At 41.8% G+C, this 11,824-nt stretch overlaps 1 protein-coding gene across 1 annotated transcript in view; it reads right to left on the minus strand.

The window, feature by feature from the left end:
* The window catches only part of ZNF335 (zinc finger protein 335), a 60,809-nt gene extending 49,188 nt beyond the window's left edge, over positions 1–11,621 (minus strand). Inside the window, exon 1 of the mRNA XM_063459164.1 lies at positions 11,532–11,621. The gene's annotated coding sequence lies outside the window, so the exon portion shown is untranslated. The remainder of the gene's footprint in view (positions 1–11,531) is intronic.
* Positions 11,622–11,824: the final 203 nt, after the last annotated feature.

The raw sequence follows: 11,824 nt of genomic DNA on the forward strand, positions 1-11,824 counted from the left end.
GTTTTTTCCCCAATATGTAAAAAAAAAAAAAAAAACAATAAAATGGAGCAAATTGAGGCAATATTTTTCAGGGTTAGAATAGGCGAATGCGAGTTGCAGAGATAAATTAATCCTATATTTCAAACTGTTGTAACTTAATTCAGCGCTAAACAACCCAGCCAACAGCATTGGAATTACACCTATGATATGGGTTAGAAAACACAAGTATAATAATTTTTTTTTTAAAGAATGTCTGTGCAGACAATGAGAATGCATGGGGCATTGTGTAACCATACTGGCTTTCAATGAATACTGCAGCATTAGAAATACAAACATATATTCCTAACACCATCATTTTAATCTACCTAATTTGGTGCCCCCCTGTCGTGTGATGGTTTAAAAGGTGAGTGTTTCCAGCTCTCATCATGCCAGTTTCCCCAATGCTCCTCTGCCTCTTTGGCTGATATCATCAGTGTTGATGATCTCAGGTAATCCAATGTTTTCCCACTGGGAGGCTAATGCATATTTGCTAATGCGTAGTGCTGCGCCAAATGGCCTCCATGAGACAATCTGTTTGAATTGGGGCGCAAGTACGCAGTGTGCAAATATATAGCCAAATATAGTTACATAGGCTGTATATAAACATGGGGAGTGGGAGAGCTTAACGTCTAAAAAGACAGAATAGTCTAGGACAAGCCAGAGTTAGGAAAACCAGAAATGCAATGTAAAGATTGCATTATTAATCCTGCAATGTAAACATTGCCATATGTACTAAACAGCAATGTTTTCAGTTGCAGGATTAAAAAGACAGGGGCATGGCGCACACATCTATTCATTGAGATGAAGTGGTCTGGGTGCTTACAGAGTCCCTTTAAGCATATTAGACATTTGTTCCTATACACACGGAAATATTTTGGAGCATGTGAATGAGGGAATAATGGCTTCACCTGCCAGGAGTCGCATCACTGCTAGACTCGTCCATGACAGCACAACACTAAGGTCTACGGAGGATCCCCAAGAAGCCTCCATAGAGGACGTCTTATGGTAAGACAAGATGCCTGAATCCCACAGCCATCAGTTGTTGATGGCAGACCTCTGCCTTTGTCAAACTCAGGATGGTCCATAAGAGAAAGTAGTACAAGGTACCCTGACAGACTGCCTCTAATGACACTCTACCAGACAGTTACCAGACTAGTTAGTAGAGGCACTTCCTGCATTTACACAGGAGTTTAACTTAGTGAAATTATGCTGAAAGTCCTCACGCTTTGCACAAGGACTTTCAGCGCCTTCAAAGACCCCACAGGAAAGCACTGAGTCAATGCTTTCCTATGGGAAAGCCCTTATGCGTGCACAGTGATGTCGAAGGAGCCTGATCCAGTGCGGAGAGACCTCGGCGCTGGAATCAGGTAAGCGAAGGGTTTACGTTAACCCTTTCCTGGCTGCTTGGGGGATTGTTGAGGCAGAGGGACACTACAGTGTTAGGAATAGTTTTGTATTCTCAACACTTTAGTGTTCTTTTAATAGGTGTAAAACATGCACTATTTTAAATATATCGCAATACTTAAAAGTATACTATAGTGTCAGGAATACAAACATGTCTTCCTGACACTATAGTCCTGATGTAGCCGTTTAGATGACCGACCCTCCTCTGATCTCAGTAAAAAGATTATTTTACTTACACACGCCGTGCTGGTCTCACCATGGCGGAGATCATCATAGAGAAGCATTAGGAGGTTATTGCGCATGCACAGCAAAACACCATGCTGCACCACTCAACATCGCCTCAGAGATGCATTGAATCAATGCATCTCTATGGGGAATGTTCAGCGCCAGCTCTGAACACTAGTGCTGCACCCTGTGTAGCACTGAGATAGGAAACACCTCTAGTGGTCATCTAATTGACTGCCATAAGTGATGTTACTAGGCACCAATGTAAGCACTGCATTTTCTCTGAAAATACAGTGTTTACAATGAAAACTTATTCAAACCTTCAACCACAACAGAACCAAATGTGAAGCGAGGAAACTATGTATAAATCAACTTAACCTAATATGGTGTACAGCTTCCAAAAAGGTACCTCCCAAATACATCAGAAATATATATTGTTTACAATGAAAAGAATGCATGGGCAGGCTGTAGATACCATAATCACTACATTAAACGGTAGAGGTTCTGGTGACTGTAGTGTCCCTTTAATATTTCAAAGTATTCATTATTATTTTTTTTAAAACAGCAACAGTCCAGTTTAAACAAACAGACACACTAATGAGTTTTGCAGAAAATCAATTAGTTTGGCGAGGGAGTCTAATATTTCAAAACATGCTAAATAATACACCAGCAAATTGTGCGTTCAAGGATTGACCAACATTCACTCTAGTCAATTTTAGGAAACCTTCAAAGAAATAAATACTAGCATAATAAAAAATGCATTGGCAATGTTTTTTTACAAAACAAAACGGGCGAAATCAGTCTAGCTTTAGAGCTGTCTGTTGAAGTGAATGGGGGAATTGGTTTCTGACAACGCGTAAAAGCTTTGAGTTGCCCGGATTAGGGAATATGTTGTATGGGCTCCCAGCTCCATTTAACTTGAGAGCATGCAAGCAAATTAAGCGTCACTTGCAAGGTTAGGCCAGAGCTTGGCATATCACAATAAGTCTTCATATTTAAAAAAAAGTTACTCATGCACCAAGTAGCTTGAACTCTGCTGATGTATTGTTCAGTGGCCATTCCCAAAAGAAGATTGAAAGGATATGGTGTCCGACTGGTTCAAAACGCTATCTCACTGTGTCTACTTAGTGTAACAAAGTAAATCAGTCAAACCAATATAAATTGACTGATTTCCTTTGTTAAGCCAAGTCTAAATTGAAACATCCCCTAGCTCTAAATCTAACCCTTAATCTCCTTAAAAAAATAGCCTATAAATATAGTAAAATCTTACCTTCATTCCAGTCTGATGGTGCTTGCTCTGCCCCTGATCTGCCTCCTTGGCTGAGATCTTCAGAGGTGATGAACTCAGCCAATCACAATGCTTTCCCATAGGAAAATATTGTATTGGCTGAGCTTTATCAAGGAGGCAGTTCAGGGGCAGAGCCAGCACAAGCCAAATACGGCCTTGTAAAATCAGCATCTCCCCATAGAGATTCATTGAATCAATGCATCTCTATGAGGAAAGTTCAGAGTCTCCATGCAGAGGGTGGAGACACTGAATAATAAAAATAAGAAAAAAGTAGTGCATTAATGTAAAAACATTTTCCCAAACAATAACCATTAATGTATAAACTCACAGGGCAGCAGTGGCTATGTCCATTATATATATATATAAATCTATATAGGTGTATCAATACAACTTCCATAGAATGATTGGTTACACTTTAGAAAGTCACATTTTAAGGGGCAAAACTAGTTGTGGTGAAGACAGCATCTGGCAGCCTGAAGAGAAAAGTCCATTATATGCCAAGTTGAAGGTCTGCAGTTGATGCTTTGTGGTGGGCAAGTTACCTAACATTTGTGCCAATAGTGATTATACTATAAACTGTAATCGCAGACATGTAAAGACTTGGCAGAGTACATTTTATCCCTGTGTGAGCTGATTTTAATGGCACTTTATGTGAAATAAAGCACTTGATTCTAAGCGATTCGGCCGTCCTTGGGGAAGATCTGATTGTATACCCCTGGATCCAGTGGTATCAAGGGCTTGATCCTCCTGATGCTCAGCTGTTTAAGTGGCACATAGCCACTCCACATTTATGGTTATTGTTCGTGGAAACATTTTTTATGTTAATACACTATATGTTTGTCATTTTTATTTACAGAATATTATATCCGGTGTATTAAAATTAATTGAGAACACCGCTGTACCCACCCTTTGAGCGCTGCATACAGCTCACCACTCAGTCTGGAGCTGGACCCACTTTTTCCATAGTTCACTCAAACGTTAAAGGCACACGGTTGGCACTGAAGTTGCATTAGTTTACTGAGTAAACCACAAAGAGAGATTAAAAATAAATGAAAAATTACTTACGTATTTAAAATAAATATGCCATTGACATTTGCACCTTTTCACTCAACCTCAATAATTTTCTACAAACAGGGGTTTATAAATAATGTACTGGATTCTTATTGTGGTCAATAAGAGATACACGGCAGCAGTCTGCAAGAGAAGAACACCCAGTCATACGTCATTAAAACACAAGTAATTTTTTAAACTGCAGCTATATAAACCTACTTAAAGACATAACTGACCCATACAACTGATCCCACTCATTTTTAAAGACTCTCATGCAACAGCTCCATGGTTACGACTAGGTTGCATTCATGCGCTGAATTATAAATCCTTTAACCTCACACTGTACAAGGGTATGTGGAATATGCTCAGCTCTGTCAGTGAAAACATAAGTAGGGTAAAGAACATTTTCACTACTATGTATATTCAGTAATAGTAATACCAAATGAGCATAAACACATGCAAAAACTTGAGCTTCCTTAAATTAGCTTGAAACGCTCATTCCATTAATTAAAGGGACACTCTCGGCACTATAACCACTTCATCTGACTGAAGTGGTCATATCTACAGGGTAAAACTGTTTTAAAGCAAAGCGTAGTCCTTAAAGCGCCACTGTCATGCCAAACTTACCTTTCCCCAATCGATTCCTCTTTTCTCCATCTGTCAGGATCTGTTCTCCATTTATTCCGGTCTGCTCTAGTTTTCTTTAAAACATAAGACAAAGTAGGGTCTATTTTGTCTTATGTATATTTCCTACACCTGACCAGCGGAGGAGCAAAGTGTGCTGTATTTCCGGGGGTCAGAGCGATTTCCCACAATTCTCACCTTTCATCCGTGATCTCGCGATGCTTCCTCTCAGTTTTCCCAAATGTCCTATCACTTAGAACGCCGGCGAAACTACAGAATTTCGTCCTAACAGAGAACAGTTTTTCCATTCGTGTTAAGACGCAATTCGGGACTTTGTTCGGATCAGAATTTCTGATCTATTCGTGCCGCAGCTGTATCTTGCAGCCGCTTAGTCGATTACCCACGGTATTAGGTTCCCACGGTATCAGGGAGCTATCTACCAAAAGGCTGAAAGACCTAAATTGGTCTTTCAGCCAAATTTACTAATACTAAGAAAAGATTACTTAGTATTAGTAAATGCTGCCCTACTTGCTATATCGCAAGTAGAGGCATGTCTATTAAACAGTGAGCAGCCCTAAATGACATTTGACTTAGGGCACTCCGATTGGTTGATTCCAAGCAAACCAATCTGAGTGCTCTGACAGGTAAATGAAGAGACTGACAGGTAAGTCTCTATATTTACCTGTCACAGCACTAATTAGTTGGCTTGGAATCCAACCAGAGTGCTCTGAGTAATTTTACACAGCATAGGGGTGGGGGCTCGGGATAGAGGACACTAAGGTTTTTATTATTTTTTACAGTTTAATAGACATGCCCCTACTTGTGATATAGCGAGTAGGGGCAGAATTTACTAATACTAAGTAATCTTTACTTAGTATTAGTAAAATTGGCTGAGATTTAGGTCTTTCAGCCTTTTGATAGATAGCTCCCCAACACCATGGGAATTAGAGAGATATCAACTAAGCGGCTGCAAGATGCAGCCGCGACACGAATAGTTCAGAATTTAATTCTGTTCTCATTCTATTTGGACGAAATTCGATAGTTTCACTAGCGTTCTGTCTAAGTGACAGGACGTACAGGAATACTGACAGGAAGCATCGCAAGATCACGGAGGAAAGGTGAGAATTGTGGGAAATCGCTCTGACCACAGGAAATGAAGCACTCTGCTCATCTGCTGGTCATAGCTGGTCAGGCAAAGGAAACCTACATTAGACAAAATAGTTCCTACTTTTTTTCTTATGTTTAAAAAACAAACAAACAAAAAAAAAAAAAAACTAGAGCAGACAGGAAGAAATGAACAGATCATTACAGAAGGAGAGAAGAGGAATCAATTAGGGGATTGGGGAAAGGTAAGTTCAGCATGACAGTGCCGCTTTAAACCATGTCAATCAGAGAGCTGGTAGTTACAACTTAAAGGACCACTATAGGCACCCAGACCACTTCAGTTCAATGAAGTGGTCTGGGTGCCAGGTCCATCTAGTTTAAACCCTGCAGCTGAAAACATAGTTCAGAGAATGGAGTAATGCTTTCCTATCTACGGCTCTTGCCACGCATGCACATATGGTTCTGAAGTCGGTAGGGGGAGGAGAGGTCAACAGCACCGAGGGAGCCTGGCGCTGGAGAAAGGTAAGTGGCCGAAATGGATTTAACCCCTTCAGCCCAGAGGGGGGGGGGGGGACCTAATGACCCTATAGTGCCAGGAAAACGAGTTTCCTTTCCTGGCACTATAGTGGTCCTTTAACCTTTTAAGGACACATGACATGTGTGACATGTCATGATTCCCTTTTATTACAGAAGTTTGGTCCTTAAGGGGGTTAAGGCTCTCAGCAAGCACAGCATGTTCAAATCATAAGGAATTTCCATCCTGTGCTGACAGGAACGGGCTATGGACTTGAATGTGCTTGTTCCATTACATCCGTGCTAACGTCCCAATTCATTGGTATGGGAGCCGAGAGAAAGATGGTACCCTGGCACCATGCTTAAACAAGCTTTCGGGGTTATGGTGTCTAGGATGCCCCTTTAAGCTACTTGAAATTGGTTCTGCTGGGTATTATATCTCCACATTGAAAATATGGTGCATTGCCACTGAAAACAATGTAGTGGTCCAAGATTAACCACCAGCTTCCATGAACACCTCTGCTTTTAGAAGGTCATGGAACAAGCAATCTGTGCATGCAAATTTTTTGTTTGAAACACTCCCTATCCAGAGAAATATGCCCTTTTGTGCTGGGGTCTAGTTGAATCCCTGGCAGCACACGTTACTTAGGCAGCTTGGAACTCTATTCCGGACTGACCAACGTTAGTTTCTGTGCAAAAAGTACATATAACGAAGGGCTTGACAAATTTATTTGGAATCTAGGAGCCAGCTTTTTTTTTTTTTAAGGGACACTATAGTCACCAGAACCACTACAGCTTAATGTAGTGGTTCTGGTGCCTATAGCCTGTCCCTGTAGCCTTTATAATGTAAACGGTGCATTTTCAGAGAAAAGGCAGTGTTTACATTGCTGCCTACTTAGACCTTAGCGAGAGTCCTGTGTCAGTGCTCTGCATAGACGCGCTGAATGTTACCTATACAGAACATTCGCAATATACTCCCAATGTTTTCCTATAGGAAAGCATTGGCTTAGCTGAGATCATAAAGATTGATGAACTCAGCAATGAAGGCGGGACAAGCCATGGCAAAACCTGCATGGCGTGGGAAAAAAAAGGTGAGTAAAAACACCAATCATGTGATCGGAGGGGGGCAGGTACCTAAACAGACACACACACACACACACACACAATGACAGAGGCATACACACGCTGACAGAGACATACACTTTCTCAAACACTCACAAATAAAATTTTTTTTTAATTTTAATCCACCTATGTAACTATGTATCTAACTATGTAACCTAGCCTCCCTAACTTTGGGAGAGCTGAGTAGACTTTCCCTGGGGTCCAGTGGGGCTGCTCTCTCTTCCTGTGTGAGAAGGAGCATGCAGCTCCTCACTGCTCCCGGTGATGCCGGGGCAGGAATGATATCATATTTCGGCCCCTGGCATCATTAAACAGTGCGAGGGAACAGAGAGGAGCCGCTGGAAGATTACTGCTCCCTTGCACGCTGCCCCAGCCGACCGCCTTGATGCTCCACTGAGCCGGCCGCCTCTATAACGCCAAGGGCGGTCGGCTGCAACGCTCACTCAGCCGGCCGCCTCCATGAAGCCCAGGGAGGCCGGCTTACTTTGATTCCAATCTGCTGCTGCTCTGCATGCTTTGCTGACATCATCAAAAGTGATTCTCTCAGCCAATCACAATGCTTTCACATAAGAAAGAATTGGATTAGCGGAGACTGTCAAGGAAGCAGATCAGGGGCAGAATCAGCACAAGCCAAACACAGCCCTGGCCAATCACCACATCCTCATAGAGATGCACTGAATGAATGCATCTCTATGTGGACAGTTAAGTGTCTCCATGCAGAGGGTGGAGACACTGATTGGCACAGCACTGCCCTAGAAAGCACCTCTAGCAGCCATCTGAAGAGTGGCCAGTAGAGGTATCCGTAGGCTGTAATGTAAACACTGCCTTCTCTCTTAAAAAAAAAAAAAGAAGAAAACAAAAACAAAAAAAAACATGTTAACTGCAAAAAAACCCTGCAGGGAATGAATATACTCACCAGAACAAATGTACAGTAGTTGTTCTGGTGTACTGCAGTGTACACTAGAAGGACGAGAAGGCTTATTTCACTCTCTGCTGCTAATCATATCGTGATAAGCTGTCACAATATAATTTAAATCCTATATAACACTTTAATGAGAAACACCATATTGCACCATTAAAAATAGCAGATACAAACCAACATTTTAATTCATTAATCCATTGGACACAAAAACAGTTTTATTATCACTAACAAAAAGAGCAGCATGCTCGGGGAATTGATTTTCATTAGCCATAAAGCATCTCCAGGTGACTTCTGGTCCTTTTAATGCACATAAATTGCAGAGTGCAGGAAGAGTGACCAGACTGCAAATTTGAAACCAACAATGTATTTGCCTTGTTGAGAGGAGGTCTGACGGATTAAACATACAAATTTTTAGTTAAATCAATAGTGTGGTAGAGATCACAAATTAATGGCAAGAGAAGTGTATATCTTTGCTTAGGATTGCCAGACTTGTTTCCCTGAAGGCGTCATGATGGACAGCACATGAAAAGTGATGTTGTGGTATGTAAAATTGATATGGGTAAAGAAGGAAATCAGCTTTATATCCAGTAGTCCTAAAAATATGTTTTCCCTTCTATCAGTGTGACCACTGTCCATTCCCCATAGCTGATAAAAAAAAACCCAACATTTACCAACCTAATTTCGAATGCTGAAATTCCTCCACATCTACAGATGTCAAAATGCCTGCTGACATCTTCTGCAGACTTATCCAATACTTCTCGTGGAGAAGTATTGGTGAACATATATGCATCACTTGATTTTAAGACAGAGTTTGAGTGATATAGGGACGATTTAGAGATCTACCACCCAAAAGTTTAAATAAGCTTTTAAACTTATCTTACTTCCCAGAAGCGCCACTTTCGCCAGTCGTCCTGCTTCTGTGGGCATCCATGAGACCACTCTAGTGGCTGTCCAAATGACAGCCAGTAAAGGTGGTCTTAGGCAGCAAGGTAACATTACCTTTTCTGAGAAAAGGCAGCATTTACACAGCTAGGCCGGCAGCAACAGGCCCCAGAACCACTACATTAAAGCGGCTTTATATATTTTGCGAAGACTCCTATGGGGACATTATAACTTATCTGATATTATTCACTATTGCCTGCAGGCGTCACCATCTTTCTTTAGTTCCTGGCACATGCGCAACTGTACAGAACAGATAACTATGGAGGATCCTGGGAGAGCTACCACTGATATCTTCTTATGATGCATTTTTTTTATCCACAGCCGTCACTAGCAATTGCTAAAGGAGGTGACAATTCCTTCCCAATCAAAAGATATACTGAGACAAAGTAGACAGCTTCACCTTTTGTCAAGCAGATGAAAACTATAGAGTAACCAGTGAGGAGGGCGGGGTGGCGGGTTAAGCAAAAAGTTATTTCAATGAAAGATTCTGCAGGATCCTCCATAGCCCTCAATGCTGTACTCACATGCATGCGCAAGAGTACAAGCGCTGACATTTGCTCCTAGCACTAGCTGAAGCAGTGGTTGTCAGCAGCCACGAGGGACAATGTCAGGTAAGACCTTTCGCTGCATCCCATGGCCACTGGACCCCCAGTGACGATGTTACCTTTGGGGGTCTTTGCAAATTATGATAACGCAGACGGTGACAGAGCCGCTTTAAACTGTTGTGGTTCTGGTAACTAGTGTCTCCTTTAATTTAGGCTGCAGCACCTGCTAGACTGCCTGTTGGTGGGATTCATTTCCAGGGAAACATTTCACTACTTGTATATCTGGATATATTTATATATTAATCCTGCACTGGGCTCTCACACACGGTCAGGGCACCTTGTTACAGGATATATAAACACACACTGGATACACAGCAGTTGTATATCTGGATATATTTATATATTAATCCTGCACTTGGCTCTCACACACGGTCAGGGCACCTTGTTACAGGATATATAAACAAACACTGGATACACAGCAGTTGTATATCTGGATATATTTATATATTAATCCTGCACTGAGCTCTCACACACGGTCAGGGCACCTTGTTACAGGATATATAAACAAACACTGGATACACAGCAGTTGTATATCTGGATATATTTATATATTAATCCTGCACTTGGCTCTCACACACGGTCAGGGCACCTTGTTACAGGATATATAAACAAACACTGGATACACAGCAGTTGTATATCTGGATATATTTATATATTAATCCTGCACTGGGCTCTCACACAGGGTCAGCACACCTTGTTACAGGATATATAAACACACTGGATACACAGCAGTTGTATATCTGGATATATTAATCCTGCACTGAGCTCTCACACACGGTCAGGGCACCTTGTTACAGGATATATAAACACACACTGGATACACAGCAGTTGTATATCTGGATATATTTATATATTAATCCTGCACTGGGCTCTCACACAGGGTCAGCACACCTTGTTACAGGATATATAAACACACTGGATACACAGCAGTTGTATATCTGGATATATTAATCCTGCACTGAGCTCTCACACACGGTCAGGGCACCTTGTTACAGGATATATAAACACACACTGGATACACAGCAGTTGTATATCTGGATATATTTATATATTAATCCTGCACTGGGCTCTCACACACGGTCAGCACACCTTGTTACAGGATATATAAACACACTGGATACACAGCAGTTGTATATCTGGATATATTAATCCTGCACTGAGCTCTCACACACGGTCAGGGCACCTTGTTACAGGATATATAAACACACACTGGATACACAGCAGTTGTATATCTGGATATATTTATATATTAATCCTGCACTGAGCTATCACACACGGTCAGGACACCTTGTTACAGGATATATAAACACACACTGGATACACAGCAGTTGTATATCTGGATATATTTATATATTAATCCTGCACTGGGCTCTCACACACGGTCAGGACACCTTGTTACAGGATATATAAACACACACTGGGTACACAGCAGTTGTATATCTGGATATATTTATATATTAATCCTGCACTGGGCTCTCACACACGGTCAGGGCACCTTGTTACAGGATATATAAACACACACTGGATACACAGCAGTTGTATATCTGGATATATTTATATATTAATCCTGCACTGAGCTCTCACACGGTCAGGGCACCTTGTTACAGGATATATAAACACACACTGGGTACACAGCAGTCTCTGTGAGGACATGTAAAGGACTGGGCACATTATTCCCTCCACAACCAGCAATATGAGGAGACACTCTGCTCACCTGCTGCTCTCACTCGGCAGAGTTTCCCCCCTCATTTAACAATTGAAGGACTTGCCGAACTCCCTCAGTAGCAAATCGGCAACAAGAAAAAAAAAATAAATAAATAAAAATTCAACGACAGCTGCCGTACAGAGAGAGGGAGCCTCCACGCGGCGTCACTTTACGGCGCTGTCGAAAAGGCTCCCTTCCCTTCCCTTCCCGACCAGAAACCATAGACATATGCCAGAAACCCGTGCCATCGATTCCGATTGGCTGCCGGCTGCCACGTGATGCCGTGAGTGCACCCGCTCACT

This window comes from Pelobates fuscus, chromosome 6, assembly GCF_036172605.1.
Source record: "Pelobates fuscus isolate aPelFus1 chromosome 6, aPelFus1.pri, whole genome shotgun sequence".
NCBI classification, from domain to species: Eukaryota; Metazoa; Chordata; class Amphibia; order Anura; family Pelobatidae; genus Pelobates; species Pelobates fuscus.